General features: G+C 40.9%; 1 pseudogene; it reads left to right on the top strand.

Annotated features, from left to right (window-relative positions):
• Window positions 1–22,105, top strand: part of LOC133862415 (cycloartenol synthase-like) — a 39,013-nt pseudogene that overhangs the window by 5,739 nt on the left and 11,169 nt on the right.

Genomic DNA, 22,105 nt, shown 5'->3' with positions numbered 1-22,105 from the left:
ATTGTTAGTTTGATGGAGCTCTTGATTGTGTAATTTGTGGATTATGCAGGTGTTAAATATGCTTTGTTGTTGGGCAGAGGATCCCAACTCAGAGGAATTCAAATTGCATCTTCCAAGAATCTTTGATTATTTGTGGATTGCCGAGGATGGCATGAAAATGCAGGTCCAGAAAGAGTTTTAGACAGTCTTTGACTGACTTAATGAGCCTCTCTCTCTCTATCTCTCTCCCCACCCTTGTGATCTTATGTTAGTTCGAATTTGGTACACTTTTGGATTTTTTAGTTGTTTAATGACCTATTGTACAGGTTCAATTCATGTTTCACTACCTCAGATATTTGAATCTAATACATACCATGTGTGTTGATAATAATTGTGATGTAGGGATATAATGGAAGTCAATTATGGGATACTGCTTTTGCTGTTCAAGCGATTATATCAACTAATCTTGCTGAAGAATATGGACAAACTTTAAGAAAAGCACACGAGTACATAAAGGATTCTCAGGTTCTCATTGGCAGAAATGTTTTTTTTTTACTATATCTTAAAAACTGTTCTTATCATCAATTAGAAAGGGTATTATTAATAAAGGGAAAAGAGTATTTTAGCCATTTATTGTATTCTCTTTTCCCCTATATATATATATAATAAAATAGTTAGAGGGCCACATTATGTTTTGAACCTCTCTTTTGTGCAAACTCTAGTTTGACATGGTATCAAAACATGTCTTAGGTTTAGTGCTTTCCAATTCATTTATTCTTTCTCGTTTTTCAAGCCTTCTTTTCCAGATTTTTTTTGTCTGCCTTGGTATGTTAACAGTGCTGCCAGCGCAGGCTTCAACTATCCTAGATGCTCATGGTTGGAGGGGGATGGCACCATCACCACCATAACAGTTGGAATGTCATTGACGTGATCCTCCTTAGTGAAGCCCTTACCATCATGTCGTGTGTACTGAAGAGTAGAACCACACAACGCTGCTATGGTAGTGAGTGAACCTTGAGAAACCTAGTTATGCAGGGTTGTTTGGTGCTGTTCGTGGTGGTTGGCCATGTTTGTACGAGTGGCCAGTAGTTTCTTTGGTGGTTGTGCATGTGTTAGCATTGGTTGGTTTCTTTGTTGTCGGTGGTTTGTTGCATCAGTTAGAGGTGGTTGACAATGGTTCGTGAGTGGCGAATCTATCTGTGGTGGTTGCCAATGGTGAGTGTTGTCGCCACCAGCGAATATGTGGTTCATTTGGAAATGAAGAGTGGAGTTTGATTAGAGGCATAAACCTATTCTTATCTGGGTTAGAACACTAGCAGCGGATTCCCAACCATTTTCCCTATATTTAAGGAACAAAACTACTTTTTGCTTCCCTATAAAAAAATACACCACAATAGATTCCCTTACATTTCCCTATATCAATTAAATATTATTTTTTTACTCTTATTTTATTATTTTTCTCTCTTTCCTACTTTTTCTCTTTTCCCTATATCAATTAATTATCCTTCTTTTATATTAAAATAATACATAGGGAATGAATAGTAGACATGTATACATATGGAATTATTATTCATTCCCAACCTCCTCATCTAAATATAGGGTATCTGCTGTGGGAGGTTTTTTGATGTTTTTCATGAAATTTTCCCTAAATATAGGGAAGGGAACCAATATAGGGTAACTGCTACTAGTGCTCTTAGGGTTAGGGATAGGGATATCCGTGCTTGGTTTGGATTTGACTTCGGATACGTTTAGTCCAAGTTAAATTCTAAGTTGGGTGATCGGTCCAATCCATGCATTTGGATCAAATCATACCGGGTCAAATGGACCCATCAAACCTAGTTCCAATCTGTCAAATAGGGTCAAACCCAACTGACCCAAATCCAATTGGCCAGTCAACCTAGTTTGCACTTTTTGGTTGGGGTAGTTGAATTTCATTTGATTCCGATCGGTTTTGATGACTTTTCAGTTAATGTACTCTTGTTTCAGCCAATTTTTGTGTTTTTCCAGTGTCTTGTCAAATTGTTTTGGCCAGATTTAGTGGATTTCGGACATTTTCAGTTACTATTTGGCTGGTACAGTACGTTTTCAGCAAGTTTCAATGAGTTCAGGGACGGCTCAGTGGTGTTTCGGCTGGTTTAGTTGATTTTGGTTTGTTCTGATCAGTTTTTAGCCAGTTCAGTGGTTTTTTGGCCGGTTCAGGTCCAGTTTTAGTTGATTCAGTGGTTTTTCGGCTGGTTCTGATCATTTTCAGCCAATTTTGTGGGTTTTGAGCTCGCCTCTTGCATTTTCGGCCTTATGCCAGCAGGTTATGACTATCCAGGTTGGATTTTACATTGATTGTGTTCCAGGACAGTATTATTCTCTTTATTTCAGTAGTTTGTGCTTGTTTGTTGATTTTCTTGGGTTACTTGCTCTTGTTTGGGTATTGTCTGGACGAGTATCATGGCTGCTAAACCTGCACTTTCGGCTTTGGTGTTTAATGCTTTGATGACTTCTGTTAACAGAAATAGTTATGTTTATTGGGCTAGATCCGTGGATGTGCTTTTGAAGGGCAAAGACCTGTATCATCAACCAGTATCAGAGAGCCCTAGAAACATTGGTTCATCTATTCTTTGGGATCAAGAAAATAACCAAATCATGTCCCTCGTGCTAACTAGTGTTGAACGCAATATCGGATTACTCTATTGTATCTTTCTACTGCTAAGGTTATAAAAAAAAAAAGGTTATTTTGGGAGCATCTTGAGCATATGTATTTTGGTTCTAGGAATGTTACTCGGATTCATGGGGTGTAAACAGTGTTTTAGGCTCGAGTAGGGAACTCAAAGTTTGGAGTATTATTATCAGATTATGGGTGTTTGTGTGGAAAGAATTATGTATCAACCACTCTCATCTGATTTCCCATATGGAAAATTAACGTTAGGAGGCAAATGTTATTCGCTTTGTTATTGGCTTGAAGCCAGAGTAAGAGCCTGTTCATGCGCAAATTTTGGACAGTTCTGAGCTTCCATCTCTTCTTGAGGTATTTTCTAGGTTTTAGCATTCTACACTATCAGATAGTGGTTCTCACAGTTGAGTTCTGATTGCTGTGAGGACTGCTTAGCCTTTGTTGTCTCTCGTGGTAGTTCTGGTAGTTTATGTAGGGAACATGGAGGTAGAGGCGGCCGTTGTCCATGTGGCGGTTGTGACTCATGGGGAGGTAGTCGTACCAGAGGTCATGATTCTTGTAAATGTACTTATTGTGGCCGTACTAATCACATAGTCGATTATTTTTGAGATTTTCATGGATGCCATCTGAGTCTCCCAATCTAGTCTCATATCTTGAGGATATTCCTTCACCATTTGGATCACCTGCTAGCTCTGGCCAGACTCTTGATTCCAATTTGATTTCTCTACAGGGAGACGAATATGCTCAATTTTTAGCCAATAATCAGGTCACTCATATTCGGTTACCCTTGCTCGGTCAGGTGCAATGTACTAATCACATAGTCGATTATTTTTGAGATTTTCATGGATGCCATCTGAGTCTCCCAATCTAGTCTCATATCTTGAGGATATTCCTTCACCATTTGGATCACCTTCTAGCTCTGGCCAGACTCTTGATTCCAATTTGATTTCTCTATCGAGAGATGAATATGCTCAATTTTTAGCCAATAATCAGGTCACTCATATTTGGTTACTCAGGCATTGCACCTCATTGTCTTTTCTCCTCCATTCATGTTCCAATAGTTATTGATTCTTGCACATTTGACTATATGACTGGTTTGTCTAACACGTTATCTGATTATCATATTCTTGTAGACTCACCTCAGAGTGTTAAAACTTATTAATAGTTTCCCATCTAAAGTTGATAGAAGCTTGGAAAATACACTTCTTAGTCCTGATCTTGAATTATTATTTGTGTTATATGTTCTCGGTTTTGGTTTTAATTTATTATGGGCCATGGAGTCGGTGGCCTTTATTATCTGGACTTCACACTTATCTCTCCACCAGAAGCACTCAAGTTCTCATTGTCCTGGTTCTAGTGGCATTGTCATTTCAGTCATCTTGTTTCTTCCTGTCTTGAACCACCAAGTTGTGAATCTTTGTTGTGTTGTCTTTGAATTGCGAGGCTTGTCAACTTAGCAAGCATTATCGTGTCATTTTTGTCTCAGTCTCGAGTTACTAGTCCTTTTTAGTTAGTTAATTCTAATGTGTAGGGACCAACAAATATTGATTCAAAGAAATTCTACTATTATGTGATATTTGGGGAATATCGCTCTTGCATGACATGGTTATTTTTGATGAAAAATTGATACGAGGTATTCTCTATCTTTCAAATTTTTGGTAGCAAAATTGAACTCAATTTGGATTAAAAATTCGTATTTTGCATTCTAATGATGCCTATTTGTTGAATTTGAATCCAGCTCTTTTTTTATTTTTTTATTTTATTATTTTTATTTGTCATTGTTCATCAAACATCTTGCATTCACACTCTAGAGCAAATTGTCATTGTTCATCAAACATCTTGCATTCACACTCTAGAGCAAAATGATGTGAGTGAATGTTAGAATCATTATTTGTTGGAGGCTACTTGAGCTCTCTTGTTTCACATGGATGTCTCCAAACGTTTTGGACTGATGCAATTCTTACTGCTTGCTTTCTAATCGATAGCATGCCTTCGTTTGTCTCAAAAGAGCATCCCCTCATTCCACATTGTTTTATTTTTTTTGATAGGTAAGAGATCAATTTTATAGAAAAAGCATAAGGCGCCCCTTAGTACATTGACAGTATACATTGTTTTATTTTTCTCTTTCATTTTCTTTACCATTGATTTTTTTTGGGTTTGCCTATTATGATCACAACCTCGGTCTGATTTTCATAAACTTGATCTTCATAGTACTAAATGTGTCCTTTTTGATTATTCTTGAACCCAAAAAGGTTATCATTGTTATAGTCCGTTTATCTTGTATACTCATCGTGTAACTGGGCCTTACACTTTTATGATATCTCGATTACTTATCAAAAAAGAGAGGACGGTGGTGGAATTAAAAGCTTTTTTCTTCAAAACTCTTTACCACTAGATGACTGCTTATGATTGTTTTTCATATTTCTAGTTTTCGTGACTTTCTTTTTCTTTTTTTGGTTAGGTGTTTCTTTTGTATACATCATGTGTGTACTTGGATGCGCTCTTTTTCGTTTCAATGAATTTTGATTGCTTATAAAAGAAGGGCAATAATTTGGTCACGTAGAAGTGTAAGAAGCAAATGGTAGTAGCGCGATCTAGGGCAGAAACTAGAGCAATGGCTCATATTGCTAGTTAGCTAACACGGTTACGACATTTTTTCTTCAAGAATTGGTTTTATAGGTCCTACTCCCATCTCATTATCTTGTGACAATCAGACTGCACTACATATTGTTTCTAATGTGGTATTTCATGAAAGAACTAAAATATATTGAGGCTGATTGTCATTTCATTTGAGATAAGATATTGAGTGGAGATATATCTACATTATTTGTAAAGTTTAAAGACCAACTTGCTGATTTGTGTATAAAGTTGTTGTATTGTAATCGGTTAGATTTTATTTCTTTTAAGCTGCGCTTATATATATATATGCTCTGGAGGAGAGTGTTAGAAATGGTATTATTGTAATAAAGGAAAAATGGTATTTCTGCAATTTATTGCATCTTCCGCGATATAAAAAATAAAATAGTGAGAGGGCCACATTATGTTTTGAGCCCCTCTCTTTTGTGCAAACCCTAGTTTGACATCATCCTTGCTTGACCAATTGTGCTTTTCTTTGAAGGTCATAGAAGATTGTCCAGGAGATCTAAATTTCTGGTATCGTCACATTTCAAAGGGTGCTTGGCCATTCTCAACTGCGGATCATTGATGGCCTATTTCGGACAGTACAGCGGAAGGATTGAAGGTCAAGTGTGAACAGACAGTACACAGACTTCATCTACAAACCTAAATTTCTGATATCTATTTCCTTGTGCAGGCTGTTATATTACTATCAAAATTTCCATCAGAAACAGTCGGGAAATCGGTAGATGTGAAGCGGTTATATGATGCTGTATATGTTATCCTTTCCTTACAGGTAACCATCATATATGTTGCATTATTAGTGGGAAGTTAGAATCTACATAGGAACATAAACTATGATTTTTGAGCATATCAAGCAAAAACAATTCTGGTTGATGGCTTGAGAAAAGACATGGTGGCTAGACTGTATAATGGCATTGATGTATAATAGTAGGATTCTCATAATTGACGTCAGCTAGTCAACTCAAGGCTTTATGTTGTTTCATTGCTATTGCCAGAAACATACATCTGAAATTGTGAAGCAAACACAATAGTGGCATGATGCACTGTAAAGTTTAATATAACTCATAAAAGAAAAGAGTTCTCTATAGGAACATTTCTGAATGAGATGTGCCTGCCCATTTCCCTTTCAGTTCTGCAATTTTTTGATTCTTTGTGCAGCTGGCAGATCATGCATCCAATTGGAGTAGATGACTATAGAAATTCAGAGTAGTTTTGATTGACTGCCTACCTCAACCGTAGGGCAGTGAGTTCTTTTTATAATATCAATAGTGTTAGTCCTTTAGTAGGACTGTACAATATTTGAATTTAAGCTTTATCACTTAAGCTTATCAATAACAGAGAATTATAAACCTAATGCTATACAACTTCTAGCCTAGATAATAGGATAAAACAAATCCTTTTAAATCTGGACAGATTTGTCTTTATCAGAAGATCTAATACGCCCCCTCAAACTCGACGTAGGCACCCTGACGTTGAGGTTGAAACTGAGCTGGAGAAATCGGCTTGAAGGAAGTGGTTTTGTTAGGACATCCGCAAGCTGATCTTTTCCAGAAATAAACCGAACTTCTAGATACTTATCTGCAACTTGATCTCGAACAGAATGGTAGTCTATCTCAATGTGCTTTGTACGCGCATGATAGATTGGATTGGAAGTGAGATAAGTCGCACCAATGTTATCACAGTATAAGATTGGTGCACGTGGTAGGGAGACTCGAAGATCACGTAAGAGAGTCTGAATCCATATCAATTCAGCAGAGGCATTTGCAAGAGCTTTGTACTTGGATTCCATGCTTGAACGTGACACAGTGGGCTGCTTCTTGGAGCTCCATGAGATCAAGTTTTTACCCAGAAAAACACAATAGCCAGACGTCGATTTCCAGTCATCGGGACAGCCAGCCCAGTCAGAATCCAAGAAAGCAAGAAGCTAATGTGATGAGCGTTTGTGAATGCAAAGAGTGTAGTCAACTGTTGCCTTTATGTAGCGCAGAATGCGCTTGACAGCAGTCCAGTGAGGGTCTCGTGGATCTTGCATAAACTGAGATACCTTGTTGACAGCAAAGGCAATGTTCGGACGAGTGAGAGACAAATATTGAAGTGATCCAATGGTGCTGTGGTATAGTGTAGGATCCGTAATTGTAGAGCCTTCAAACTTGATGAGAATAGAAGAGGAAGACATTGGAGTGGCAACCGGTTTGGCAAGCTCCATATTGGTCTTCTTTAGGATATCAAGGATATACCGTTGTTGAGAGAGGTGGAGACCATTTGAGGACCAAGTAGCTTCAACACCTAAAAAGAAATGTAAAGGTCCAAGGTCTTTGAGAGCAAATGATAATTTCAGATCCTGAATAAGCCTAGAAATAGCGCCAGTGTGTGAACTTGTGATGATTATATCATCAACATATATTAACACAAACATTTGAATCCCATGAGCAGTGTAGATAAAAAGGGATGAATCAGCCTTGGAGCTTTTGAATTGTAGTTCTAGAAGACGAGTGCTTAGTCTGGAAAACCATGCTCTTGGCGCCTGCTTCAAGCCATATAAGGCTTTGTGCAACTTACAAACAGCCGTAGGATGGGAAGGATGCTGAAACCCAGGAGGTTGTGCCATATACACGGTTTCTTGTTGATTGCCATGGAGAAAGGCATTGCTGACATCGACTTGATGGATAGCCCAGCCTGCAGAAACAGCAATGGAGAGCACCGTTCGAATAGTTATAGGCTTAACTACAGGGCTATAAGTTTCTGAAAAATCGATCCCGGGTTGTTGGTGGAACCCTTTGGCTACTAACCGAGCCTTATACCGTTCTATTTGCCTATCAGCCTTTCTTTTGATCCGAAAGACCCATTTGCACCCAACTACGTTCATGGCTGGAGAGGGAGAGACCAGGGACTAGGTTCCATTTTGAAGGAGAGCATCGAACTCTTCATTCATGGCCTTTCGCCATTGAGTATGCTGACTTGCTTGAGTGTAGCAGGTTGGTTCAGCATCTTGACCGTGTAGGAGAGCTGTGAGTGCTTGAGGAGGTGGATACCTAACTCTGCCATCCGTGAATGTTGTAGTTTTGAAAATTTTATTCTGTGATCGTGTTATCATACCATGTACCCGTGAGGGAGGAGGTGGCTCGGATGCAGGAGAAGAGGCTAAGATTATTTGAGTATGGGAATTAGTGGCTGTGTCTGTGGGAGGTGATGGGGGTGGAGATGGAGATGGTTGTATGAGAGGAATGCTGGGTGCATCATTGGTTGCTGGATGTGATGGTGGCAGAATGGGGACAGATACTGAGTTTGGAATGGAGGAAGGAGAAGAGGGGCTGCTGGGAGTGGATGTGAGGAATGGAAACTTGGTTTCATTAGAAATGACATGTCGGGCAATGTAGACTTTGCCTGTTGGAAGGTGAAGACACTTGTATCCAAGATGGTTTTTGCTGTACCCTATAAAAACACAAGAAGTGGATCGGAAGGCAAGTTTGGTGGAATTATAGGGACGCAAGAATGGCCAACATTCACAGCCAAATGTCTTTAGAAACTTATAATCGGGTGAAATTTGGAATAAGCACTCATAAGGAGACTTGTGCTTAGTGACTTTGGAAGGGAGTCTATTGATTAGATAAGTTGCAGTTTCAAAGGCCGAGTCCCAAAGGGTGAAGGCAACACTGGCAATGGCAAGAAGAGTGAGCCCTGTTTCAACAATATGTCGGTGTTTCCTTTCTACGGATCCCATTTGATGATGGGTATGTGGACAGCTTAAACGATAAGACACTCCCAATGCATTTAGAGATGTTTGAAGGGGACGAAATTCGCCACCATTGTCACTTTGGACTGAAAGGATTTTGGAACCAAAATAAGTTTCAACAAGATGTTTGAAACGAAGAAAAATTGCACACACATCAGACTTTAATTCAAGAGGGACTGAAATCATCCATAATACTTAAGTAATAACGATTGTTGTTTACAGAAGTGAGGGGGGTTGGGCCCCAGACATTAAGAAATAACAATTGTAAGGGAGCACTGGAAATAGAAGGACTGATGCTGAAATGAAGACGATGACTCTTGCCCTGCTGACATGAAGAACAGATTGTGGAGAGCTTTGAGGAAACCACGGGCAACTTATTGGATTGAATAACACGGTTGATAATAGGGGAAGCTGGATGACCTAACCGGAGATGCCATTGATCCAGGGAGACCTTTTCACCTATGAAGGCAGCAAGGGACTTGGAAGAAGGAGCATGAGAGGAGGGCCAAGGATAGAGACCGAGTTTACTCGGGCCTTAGAGGAGCAGCTAGCGGGTTTTGAGGTCCTTAACACAGAAAAAATTTGGGTGAAATTCAATAAACACATGATTGTCACGGGTGAATTGATTTACAGAAATGAGATTTTTTTTGTATTTCAGGAACATGTAAGAGGGAGAATAATTGAAAGTTATGTGAGGGTGTAGGTAAGAGACCACGACCAGAGTGTAAAATTTCCAAACCTTGGCCATTTCCGACACGGATTTTGTCCATACCAGTGTAGTCCTCAGCATGCAAGTTGAGGTTGGAGAGATCATTTGTCAAATGAACGTTGGCACCGGTGTCCAGGTACCAAGAAGAGTTGGTGGCAGGAGAGGTGGAAGCCATGTTGGCATGCAGTGAAGGAGAGGCAAGCTGATAATCCTGCTCAAACCGGAACCAGCAGGTGGCTGCTGTGTGGCCTTGTTTGTGACATACTTGACAAGTGGGGCGTTGGAAGGAACTAGGACCAGATGAAGGGAACTGCTTAGGTGGCCCTCTACCACGGCCATGGCCCCTACCTCGGGAAAAATTGTTGCGATAGCCTGGATTGGAGCCACGGTTGTAGCGTGGATGGGAGGGACTTTGACGTTGGGCAGTGTTGGCAGTAGAGATGTTCAAATCAATAGCAGATTTGTGTTGTTCCAGCCGTAACTCATAAGATAACATATAGCCATAAAGATCATTAAGAGAGATGGAGTCTTGCCTTGTAGTCACAGATGTGACAAGAGGATCTGGTCCAAGGCCAGCAAGGATGTTGGAGACGAGTTCCGAGGCGTCGACAGGCTTGCCAATGGCAGCTAATAGATGAGAAAATCCCTGCGCTTTTTGGAAGTAAGCGGAGATTGATTGAGCACCTTTCTTCAAGGTGGCTAACTGCTGCTTGAGCTGCAGGATGCGTGATTGGGATTGAGTGGAGAATAGTGTCTCCAAAGTGAGCCAGACTTCTCGGGAAGTAGAGAGGAAAATGACATGAGGTAAAGCTTCTACGGATAGCGTTGATATGATGGCGTTGAAGATCATTCGATCTTGATGGTACCAGGTTTGATAACCGGGATTGGCAATAAGGAGACTAGAGGTTGTGTCTGGGACGAGCTGAGGGGGTCGTGGTGTTGAACCATCGACATGCCCGAATAGATTTTGGCCTTCTAGGAAAGGGATCATGAGGAATCGCCACAAGATGTAGTTTTCTTGGGTAAGCTTCTCGGAAATATGATAATGTACATTCTGAAGGGGTGTTGGGGCGGAAGAGGTAAGGATAGAAAGAGGGGGTTAGGTTAGGGTGGACGAGTCGGTTTCAGTTGTTGGAATAGCCATAGACGTTAGTCTTGGTTGGCTCTGATACTATATAGAAATTCAGAGTAGTTTTGATTGACTGCCTACCTCAACCGTAGGGCAGTGAGTTCTTTATATAATATCAATAGTGTTAGTCCTTTAGTAGGATTGTACAATATTTGAATTTAAGCTTTATCACTTAAGCTTATCAATAATAGAGAATTATAAACCTAATGCTATACAACTTCTAGCCTAGATAATAGGATAAAACAAATCCTTTTAAATCTGGACAGATTTGTCTTTATCATAAGATCTAATAATGACTGCTTATGATTCTCAAAAGAGGTTGCACACAGGCTGCAATTTTTTAATCTTGGCGTGTGAGGGTAAGTGTCGGCGTGTGAGATTGGTATCGGAGGTGTATTATTGCAATTCTATTTGTTTTAGTTTCATTTGAGTTGAGAGATGGGATACTTGAGATTTTTCTATGTTGAAGCAAAATCATTTGAGATTCGTTCTGAGATTGGTTTAGGAGGGAGAAGTAGGGGAAATTTCCAAGTGGTGGTCTTGGGAAGGTTGAGCGAGCATAGGTTGGCTGAGGACTTTGATGGAGGCTTTGATAAAAGCAGGAGATTTGAGCGAGTTTTGTCAAACCGATTGAGTGGGAAATACAGTGCATATTTTGTAGTGGTGACGAAATCATCACGGAAGATTCTTAGAGTTATTAGAATATGGTGGTGGAAGGCGACGTAGTTTTGTTATAGTACTAGAGGGGAGAGAAGGAAGTGGATGGGCTAGCTGCATATCTCAGATGAGGTGGCTGGAGAAGTATAGTGAGAAGAAAGATGTTGGGGGGAACAAAAATGGGGAGAAACACGGTGTTGCCACGGACTGTGGATCAGGGAGGGTAGTCATTCGTGGAGGTGCTGGAAGGGAAGGGGCAGTCCCAGAAAAGAGCCTTGTCGAGCAGGGGCAATACATGCTTTTTCGGAAAACAATCAATGCTGAATATGGAAAACCTTGGAAGGAAGGTGACGCATTCATCGGCCGGAGATCACTGGGTAAAGATGGAGAGGTTGTATTGATGAAGCCTGTTTTGGAAGGAGCTTTAAAGTTGCAGCTGTTGAAGAATATGTTGATGTCGATTAAAAGGAAGTTGATAGATGGTTGGGTTTGTTAGGGATGGTCTCTGTGCTAAATAGTGCCGGGGAGATAGAAGGCCCAATAAAAAACAATTTAAAGGATTTGAAAGGCAAGACAGTGGTTTTGTCGGGAAAGAAAGAAGGCTCAGTGATGGGCCAAAAGGAGTTTGGGTTTCTAAAGAATAAAAAAATGGGCTCGAAGGGGGCAATTGGGAAGGAGCATTTCAAAGCCCAACGATTAAATGAAAAAAAGTCGAACTTGAGACGAGTAACTTCTGGGTATATAGTTGTCTAGTACAACCTAAGTAGAAAGATCAATGGGGTGCGAATGTGTGGGGTGCTTAGCTCGACAACGGGGACTTACCGGAGTATGGAGATGACAACGACGAAGTTCGTATCTGACTCAGAGGGTTCCGATGTAGTCTCTGGGTGCACCCCTGGTTTTGTTGACGGTATGGCATTGAGTGTCCCTCCTTTGGCCTGGAGTTCAAGGCTCGATATGGCGGAGGAAAATAATGGGTCTATGGTAGATAACGTTTTTTTTTTTTGATAAGTAAGAATTCATTAAAAAGTGCAGAGGGGCGCAACCCTAGTACACAGGAAGTATACAAAGGAGCCCCTAAAAAGAGGACTGAAACGAACAAGAAAGTAAAAAATCAGCGTACGGCATACTACTCAAGCTATGCGCCGACACCCAAAGATATAACATATTAAGCACATTTCTACAAAGAGCCCCAACCTGTACCTCCACATCCTTAAAAAGCCTAGAATTTCTCTCACGCCACAAGCCCCACAAGACACATAGAGGAACCTGCTTCCAAATACGGTGAACAGGACCATGACCCAGCAAAGTGCCCCAAGCACTCAATAAATCCACAACACTACTAGGCATAACCCACTCCACCCCAAACAATCTATAAAAAGAACTCCAAACAATCCGAGCCACGTCACAATGAAGAAGAAGATGATCAACGGATTCCCCATGCTTCTTACATATAACACACCACTCTACCACCACAATACCACGCCTACGTAAATTGTCATGAGTTAAAATCTTCCCTAAAGCCGCTGTCCAGACAAAGAACGCAACCCGCTTCGGAGCTTTGACACGCCATATACTCTTCCAAGGAAAGGAAGTCGTCTCGTGACAAACTAAAGCTTTATAAAAAGACTTCACTTCAAAATTCCTCCTCTTGGAAAGAGTCCACACCGCCCTATCAACCTCCCCATGCCGAACCCTAGTAGAGTATAACTGTTCGAAGAAGGACATCACCATCTCCACCTCCCAATCTTGAACATTGCGCGTAAAGAGAACATTCCAATGAGCCATGCCTCCTACCACAGACAAATTATCCACCACCCAAGCATCAGGAAAACACGCAATAGAAAATAAATCTGGAAAACCAAGCTTGAGAGGCCTATCCCCACACCATAAATCATGCCAGAAGCGAATATGAGACCCATCACCCACCTCAAAACGCAAAAATTTGGCAACATTATCCCACCCCTTTCGAATAAACTTCCAAACACCGACTCCAAAAGGCCCCGTCACCGGCAAAGAACACCAACCTCCCCTCACACTCCCATACTTCACCTCAATCACCGATCTCCATAAAGCATCGCGCTCCTGAGAAAACCTCCAGATCCACTTCCCCAATAAGTCATGATTAAAATTGATAACATTACGAACTCCCAGTCCACCAGCCTTGATTGGAGTACAAATACGATGCCAATTGACTAGATGAAATTTAGTCTCATCACCCATACCACTCCACAAAAATTCCCTTTGAAGCCGCTCCAGTTTCTTAGCTACACTCACAGGAATAGGGAACAAAGATAAATAATAAGAAGGAATGCTAGAGAGAGTAGTGTGAATCAACGTCACCCTACCACCCTTGGATAAATAAAGTTTCTTCCAACTAGCCAGCCTTCGTTCCACCTTCTCAATAACCCCATTCCAAATAGAAATAGACTTGAAAGACGCCCCCAGCGGCATACCCAAATAAGTCATCGGCAGAGACCCAATTTTACAGCCCAGAATATGTGCCAAAGACTCCTCATCTTCCACCTCGCCAATAGGGACCAATTCCTCAACTTTGACACCGCTTCGAAACATAAGAAAGTACACCTCCAATTTCGAACGTGCTTGGCCTGTGCTCCACAAAAAATTAAGGTATCATCCGCAAACAGTAAGTGATTCACCACTAAAGCTTCATTACCCCCAAGACCCACTGAGAAACCTGACAGCAAGCCTTGGCGCATAGATGCATACAACATCCTGCTGAGCGCTTGCATAACCACCACAAACAGCAAAGGAGAAAGAGGATCACCTTGCCTAATCCCCCACGAGCTCTGAAAGAAACCATAAGAGGTACCATTAACCAAAATGGAAAATTTTACTGACGATATGCAAAATTTAATCCATTTCCTCCACCTCTCCCCAAACCCACACCTCTGAAGCATGTAAAGAAGGAAATCCCAATTCACGTGATCATAAACTTTCTCCAAATCCAATTTGCACAATAACCCGACCTCCCCTGACCGCAATTGGCTATCCAAACATTCATTGGCTATAAGAACCGAATCCAAGATTTGCCTTCCACCAATAAAAGCATTCTGAGAGCTCGAAATAATTTTTCCCAACACTGATTTGAGCCTGTTAGCAAGGACCTTAGAAATAATTTTGTAGACCCCTCCCACCAAACTAATAGGCCTAAAATCCTTAACCTCCAACGCATCTGCCTTCTTAGGAATAAGGGAAACAAAAGTTGCATTCAAGCTCCTCTCAAACTGGCAACTATTATGAGATTATGAAAATATCGCCATAATATCTTTTTTGAGAACCCCCCAACATTGCTGAAAGAACGCCATAGAAAAACCATCTGGACCCGGAGCCTTATCCCCGTTCATCTCCCGCACCACCTCCCACACCTCAAGTTCCTCAAAACCTCGTTCTAACCAGAGACACTCGTCCGCATCAATGGAGGAGAAAGAAATCCCATCCACCCTTGGCCGCCATGAACTCTGCTCAGTGTACAGTGAGTCATAATAATTCACAATATGATCCTTAATTTCCACCGGATCCGAAGACAAAGCCCCATTGATCCTTAAGACTCCCACATGGTTGAACCTCCGATGCGAATTAGCCACCTTGTGAAAGAATTTAGTATTATTATCTCCTTCCTTTAGCCACAGAACCCGAGATTTTTGCCTCCAATTAACCTCCTCACATAGGAGAGTTTTTTCCAGCGCCTTGATCATGTCTGATTTCTGAACCCGCTCCTCCTCCACTAGCCCCCGAGCTTCTTCAAAACACTCCAGCTCATTTATACCTTCCAATAATTCCTTCTTCTTCCTCCCCACATCCCCGAAAACTTCCGCATTCCATTTCTTCAAATCCACCTTTAAAGCTTTCAACTTGTTAGGGATGGTCTCTGTGCTAAATAGTGCCGGGGAGATAGAAGGCCCAATAAAAAACAATTTAAAGGATTCGAAAGGCAAGACAGTGGTTTTGTCGGGAAAGAAAGAAGACTCAGTGATGGGCCAAAAGGAGTTTGGGTTTCTAAAGAATAAGGAAATGGGCTCGAAGGGGGCAATTGGGAAGGAGCATTTCAAAGCCCAACGATTAAATGAAAAAAAGTCGAACTTGAGACGTTATCTATGGTAGATAACGTTGAAAAGCACAAAACAGATGGAGGTGAGAGTAGTATAGTTGGGGAGTCATCTTTGGCTTTGATTTCTTGATTTCAAGTGGGTGAGGGAGTTGATGCGGAGGAGGTTAAGGGTGGTTGGGTATTAAAGGGGTGTAGTTCTGGTGGGGGGTTGTGGCAGTGCATTGCAGAGAATGGGGTGGGTGTCAATTGGTAGTTGGAAATTGGGATGCGTATGGACTCTTGAGCAGAGGGTGGTGTTTGAGTTGGGTAACCAGATATTGTATCAGGGTGTAGAATGGTGTTAGTTTTATAGGACTTCACTAGCACTTGTGGAGAATGAGGAGGGAGTAGGGGCTTTGTGGGTAGTACATATAGTTTATGCTGTGGGGTTGTGGTTGATCCTGCACGTGCTGTGGTGACATGTACAGAAGAGGAAAGTAAGGGAAGTGAGATGTTTGATATTCATCCACTAGCTGTATTTGGGGAAAAAGGAGGGTCTTATTTGGTTCTCCAGATTGGTTGGTGTAGAGGGTAAATTTTTTTTGTCATGAAGTTGGATTATCTTGCGAAGGTTTTGAGGATCAACTTATGGCTTTGTTCGTTTTGATTGAAGCTAGTCGACCTCAAAGTAGAGTGGGTAGTGTCTCAAACTTGAGTGGAAAATATGGGAATAAAGGAAATCATGAATTAAAGAGATTGGTATGTTCGGTGAAAGAATTATGATGTTAAGGGAGGTCAATCTCATAGAGTGACAGGCAAGGGGAGGGGTAGCAAATGTTCTTTATGAAACCTAAGACCATATCATGGAATGTGAGAGGCTTGAATGATAATGAGAAAATGATGGGGATTAGAGGGCTTCTAAGGGATTGGAAAGTTGATATTGTGTGTCTGTAAGAGACAAAAATGGAGGTTATTGGTAGGGAGGTGGTTCATAGTTTATGGGGTTGCAATCATGTGGATTGTTTGTATTTGGGGTCAAGAGGGGCCTTAGGAGGCATTCTGTTAATGCGGGATAGGCGAGTGGTGTAGAAAATTGAGGAATGTGTGGGTAGGTTTGTGGTAGCGTGTTCTTTTAGATGTGTAATGGAGAATTTTGAATGGGCATTTATTGGTATTTATGGGCCAAATGGTGATGTGGAAACAAGATGTCTTTGGGATGAGTTATTAAAATAGGACATTATTGCAGTCCTCAAGGAGTTCTATAGCCAAGGGAAGTTTGAGAAGCGTTTCAATGCTACTTTTGTACCTCTTATTCCGAAGAAAGCCGGGGATGTGGAAATTAAGTATTTTTCGTCCTATCAGCTTAGTGGGCGGGTGTACAAAATTATTTCTAAAATATTGGCAAATAGGTTGAAGTCGGTGTTGGAAAAGATTGTCTTAAGTTCTCAGAATGCGTTTACCAGGGGTAGACAAATTTTGAATTCTGTCTTGGTGGCGAATGAATGTTTGGATAGTTGGATTCGCTCTAGGGAGCCGGGAATATTATACAAATTGGATTTGGAGAAGGCCTATGTGGGAAAAATATTGCACAGCAGAATAGGATCCCTATGGGATCGAACTTTATGAAGACATGGAAAAGTACATGCCTTTATAAAATTAAACAAACAACCATGTAAGAACACCTACTTGCTTGTATGGCCACTCCTTTGCTATGAGCAAAAATTTCTTTTATTGCTTCTCCAATGAAGAACATCTAGCTTGGGATTTATTGTGACCTTCAAGTCTTCTCCCCAATGACTGAATATAACCAAAGAGAATGGACTCTCGAATTACTCTCACAATAGTATTCTTGAGAATGTTCAAGAATAATAATAATAGTGTTAGAAGAGTTATTAGGGTTTAGAGTCATTAGGGTTTGTGGGTATGTAACATGAAGAATAAGAGAGTAACGTGCCTCCACCTTTTTTGTTTAAACCGTTCATGTAAACTATAAGTCTATAACATGGTATAAGAGCTTTAGGGTTTATATAATTGGTCCCTTTGTTTGTAATATTAGTTTTCCTCTCTATTTTTGATTTTCTATCTAATCCCTTCATGTCTTGGTGAGTCTTCTTTGTTGGAAGCACCGCCCGTGTGGGGGCAGTGGCTTGATAAAGCTCTAAAAGGGCTCTACTTCGTGATCGGGAAAATCTCTGGTGTGAAAAAGAAAAAAAAAAGGAAATCGATTTGGTGTTCTATTGGCAGTAAAGTTTGGTTTTCTGTGAAGTTCGGGGGTTTTTGTGGGGTTTCTTAGTAGTTTTCTTGGTCTCCGGCATTCTCTGTGGTGTTTACCAGTGATGTCTAGCCATACGGTGGTTTTTTACGGCTGTTGTGGTGTTTTCCGGCAAGTTTCAAGGGGATTTGTGGTTTTAATGGTGTTTTTTGTGTTCTCCAGCAGCTTTTGAAGTGTTATGAGGTGCCTATGGCGAGTTGTGGGCGTTTCCAGCTTAGACTGGTTGTCGCTGGCAAGTTTCCGGCACATTTGGTGAAGAAGACGACCCCTGTTTGATTCTGGTTGCTTGGCTGTTCCCTATCCTAGACAAGGATAGCTGAAATAGTGTTTGGCTGGTTTGCTGGTTCAGTGTTTTTTTGACCGGTTAAGCAGTTTTTGCACAGGGTCAGTGTGTTTTTTGACCGGTTCAGTGGTGTTCTGTCCAATTACATGCATTTTCTTGCTGATTCAGTGGTGTTTTAGCTCGTTTTGTGTTGGTTTGGCCTACATGGAGCTACCATTGGGTTTGTTGCTCGTGGGGAATAGTTCTCGTTGTTGTTGGTTTATCACGGGAAACGTGATCGTCGTTGGTTATCGAGATCTGACCGGCCTTGGTGTTTTGCGGTGTTTTTCGACTGGTTATTGGTGTTTTTTTGGCAATATTCAACCGAACTTGGTGTTTTCCAGTGAGATCCGACCAGCCTTGGTGTTTTGCGGTGGGTTCAGACTAGTCCTTGGCGAGATCCTACCGGCCTTGGTGTTTTGGGATGAGATCCGACCGCCCGATGTAGATTTACGACGAGTTTTCGAACGACGTTGAAGTTTTTAGCGAATTTTCTTGTTATTTTAATTTAGCGAGTTTTCGGGTGCTCGTTCCAGTGGTCGAGTCCGTCAATGAGGTTGCCGTCCCTTCCTCTCTTCCGGCGCTGGTGTTGCGTCCGCCGGTGTTTCTGAGTGATTTTCCTTCTGGGGTGCGGTCTTCTTTAGTTTCAAGTTTTTCCGAATCAGGGCTCATCCTCGGCAGGCAGGGGTTCTTCCGTCAGCTGGGGTGGGGTCGGGCGTTGAGGTTTTTCAGTTTGGGGAGATTGGTGACTCGCCTGTCGGTGCTGGGCTTGACCACGTCGGCGTTGCTTTTAGTGCGCCTTCTGGAAATACTATGTATCGAACCTCGTTTCTCAGTCGGCAGGCAGGGATGCTTTCGGATGTCCCTGCCTTGGGAAGGAGTTTTGGTGGGGTTAATCTCTTGGGTCTTCCCGGGGTTTCGATTTCCATTCCCTCTTGTCAGTGGGTCTTGTTTCCTCATTGGCCAAGGCCGGTCTCCTTTGTGTTTGGGTACCCCCAATTAACTGGTTTGTCGTCTAGGGTCGTTGAGGTGGGGGAATCTTCAAAGGGGGTTGAGCCAAAGGGAAGTGTTGTTGGGTGCCCCCCGGTTCCTGGTTTGCCGTCTGGGATTGTTGAGGTGGGGGAATCTTCTAAGGGGGTTGATCCAAAGGATAGTGTTGTTGTTTACCCCAGGGTAGTGGAAGATAGTAAGTCGTGTTTTCGCACGATGGGGGTTTCGTTCGTGGGATCTGATCAGAAGGGATTTCTAGATTTTTTGGCTTTGATTGAGGATGAGCGCTTTGACTTTGAATCCCCTTCTAAGAAGGATAAGGAGATAAAAAGGAAAAAGGGGAAAAGAGAGGTCAAGAATCTAGAATGTTCTATTAATTTCGATGTTAGGGGAATGGGTTCTAGTCGGGATAGGGGCAAGAAGATGGGGGTTTGATGTAATTTTCTTCTATTGGGTTTTTCGGGTTTTTTTTTTTTTTTTGTGTCCTTTTTGTATACTTCCTGTATGCTTAGGGGTGCCTTTTACGCTTTTTTAATAATATTTTGTTCATTACCTATCAAAAAAAAATGTTCTTGCTTGAGGGGTGGTGTTAGAAGAGTTATTAGGTTTTGTGGGTATTTTGGTCATTGTTATATTTATCTAAACCTATATAATAAGATGTGTTGGTAGGCTATGTAACAAGAAGAATAAGATAGCAACGTGCCTCCATCTTTTCTGTCTAAACCGTTCATGCAAACTTCAACAAACAGCATAAACTACTAGAGTGTAAAGACTCAATTGTGAAGCCTGCAGGTACCTCTATTTATGGGCTAGGAATACTTGGAGAGGTGGAAAACTAATTCCAAAAGGAGACTGCAAGGGTGGACAGCCAGGGTTAGGAAAAACGCTAGCCTCCATGCTCCACATAGGTGCCTATAGCTGGTGTTATGGGCTTGAGTTTCATCCCAAGCGCAGTCTCCTATTCATGCATCTCTATGCACTGTCTCTCTAGCCCATGTTTTAACAACTTAAAACAAGTAGCCCAATAAATAAGAGCCTGGCAAGGATTAATTTACATTAGCTCAGAGTGGGACTCAAAGGAAAAAAAAAAAAACTAGCTTCAAATAGGCCTGTGACCTTGTCATTTCATGACTTGTCACAAGTTACTATTTAATTACAGTTGATTCCACTAAACAATTGTAATTGTATTCTAGTTTATATTTTTTATTAAACCAATTAATCCGTTCGACAATTCTTAATATTGACTTTTGATTCCTCCATGTAATGTTCCGTAATTGAAATAAAGTAAGTGAGATTGTTACTTTACTTAACTACCTCTTTATCCTTGAGTACTTAATTTAATCTCAGAATTATTCTCGTACTTGTGAAAACTCATTTCACTATGTACATAAATATTTTAGTAACTCTTACAAAAATGCTTTGGCCTGGGACTGGGAAAATTGCTGTATTAAATCTATCTCAAGGGAAATTTTTCTTATCCTTAAAATAAAGAACTTGAATTCCTTCTTTAGAAAGGTGTTCCCACAATGCTACATGTGATCATCTAACGCACTGAGAATTTTAACCGCGTAAAGGTCTTACTGCTAAATGCATCAAAGTGATTTACATTTCATATCTGAGTTCACAATTCTCTCAAAATTATAAATCAATATCATAAGAAGTCTTTGGAGTTACAATCATTCATTTCGATAGTGTTTTAAAGGAATGACAACTCCCATGATCCGTTCAGTGTATTGCATCTTTATGCTTCCGAACTAACATATCAATCTGAAGTCTCTACCTCACATGATTAAAGTAGATCATCATGATTAATGTGTAATAGCTTTTGCAAATGGAATGCCCAATTCCATTACCGACTGCATACATAAGATTATGAATTTGCAAGGTTTATGGTTTAAGATCTTCTGTGCGATAATTTCATTACTTACACTATAAACCATATTCAATACAATACATTGAACAGTTACATGCACATGATAAATAAGCAATAAAGATAAACATGTAAATAGGTTATATGCCATATGCTCAAGTAAATAAATAAGTGAATAACAACTTTATTCAATATAAATTAAAATGTCTTATAAAAAAAATTGGAGTTTAGGGCACCATCCCCAACACTATGACCACGTCAATTGGGAGTTTCTATTCTATTTGTTGAAGAGATCGCTGCATATCTACGGTGCAATTTTCCATTCTTATTAATGAGTTGCTTTCAGGCTTTTTTAGTAATTTGCGTAGATTAAGACAGGGGGATCCACTGTGTCCATTATTGTTTGTGGTTATTATAGAGGCATTCAGCATGATGATGTTTGCTACGATGTATAGTGGGCTTTTATCTGTCTTTTTTGTGGGATTGAGGAATCATGAGCAGATGCTAGTGTCGCATTTATTGTTTGCAAATGATATGTTAATCATTTTTGAGCCTAGTGGTGAACAACTTCGTAATTTGAGATGCCTTCTCTTATGTTTTGAAGTGGTGTTGGGGTTGAAGATAAACTTGTCTAAGTCAGAGATTGTTTCCCTAGGCTATATGGGGGATGTGGAGGGTTTGGCTAGCATTCTTGGTGTAGAGTGGCTTTGTTGCCGATGAAGTATTTGGGTCTTCCTTGAAAAGGCATAATTTATCAAAGGGAGGCAGGTTAACTTTGATAAAAAGTACTCTTCTAATTTATCGACGTATTATTTGTCCTTTTTCCCTATTCCGGTAGGAGTTGCAAATCGACTGGAAAAACTTAGGAGGGACTTTCTTTTGGGGGGTATTGGTGATGAGTTTAAGTTTCAGCTAGTGAAGTGGTCGAAAATATTGACTCCATTAATTTCAGGGGGTCCAGGGGTGAAAAATCTCATTCAGTTTAACCGAGTCCTTTTGAGTAAGTGGTTGTTGAGGTATGCTATGGAGAAAGAGGCTATGTGGAGAACGGTGGTGGACATTAAATATGATAATATGAGGGGATGTTG

The sequence above is a fragment of the Alnus glutinosa genome, chromosome 3 (genome assembly GCF_958979055.1).
Source record: "Alnus glutinosa chromosome 3, dhAlnGlut1.1, whole genome shotgun sequence".
Classification (NCBI taxonomy): Eukaryota; Viridiplantae; Streptophyta; class Magnoliopsida; order Fagales; family Betulaceae; genus Alnus; species Alnus glutinosa.
This window is presented reverse-complemented; position numbering and strand designations above follow the sequence as displayed.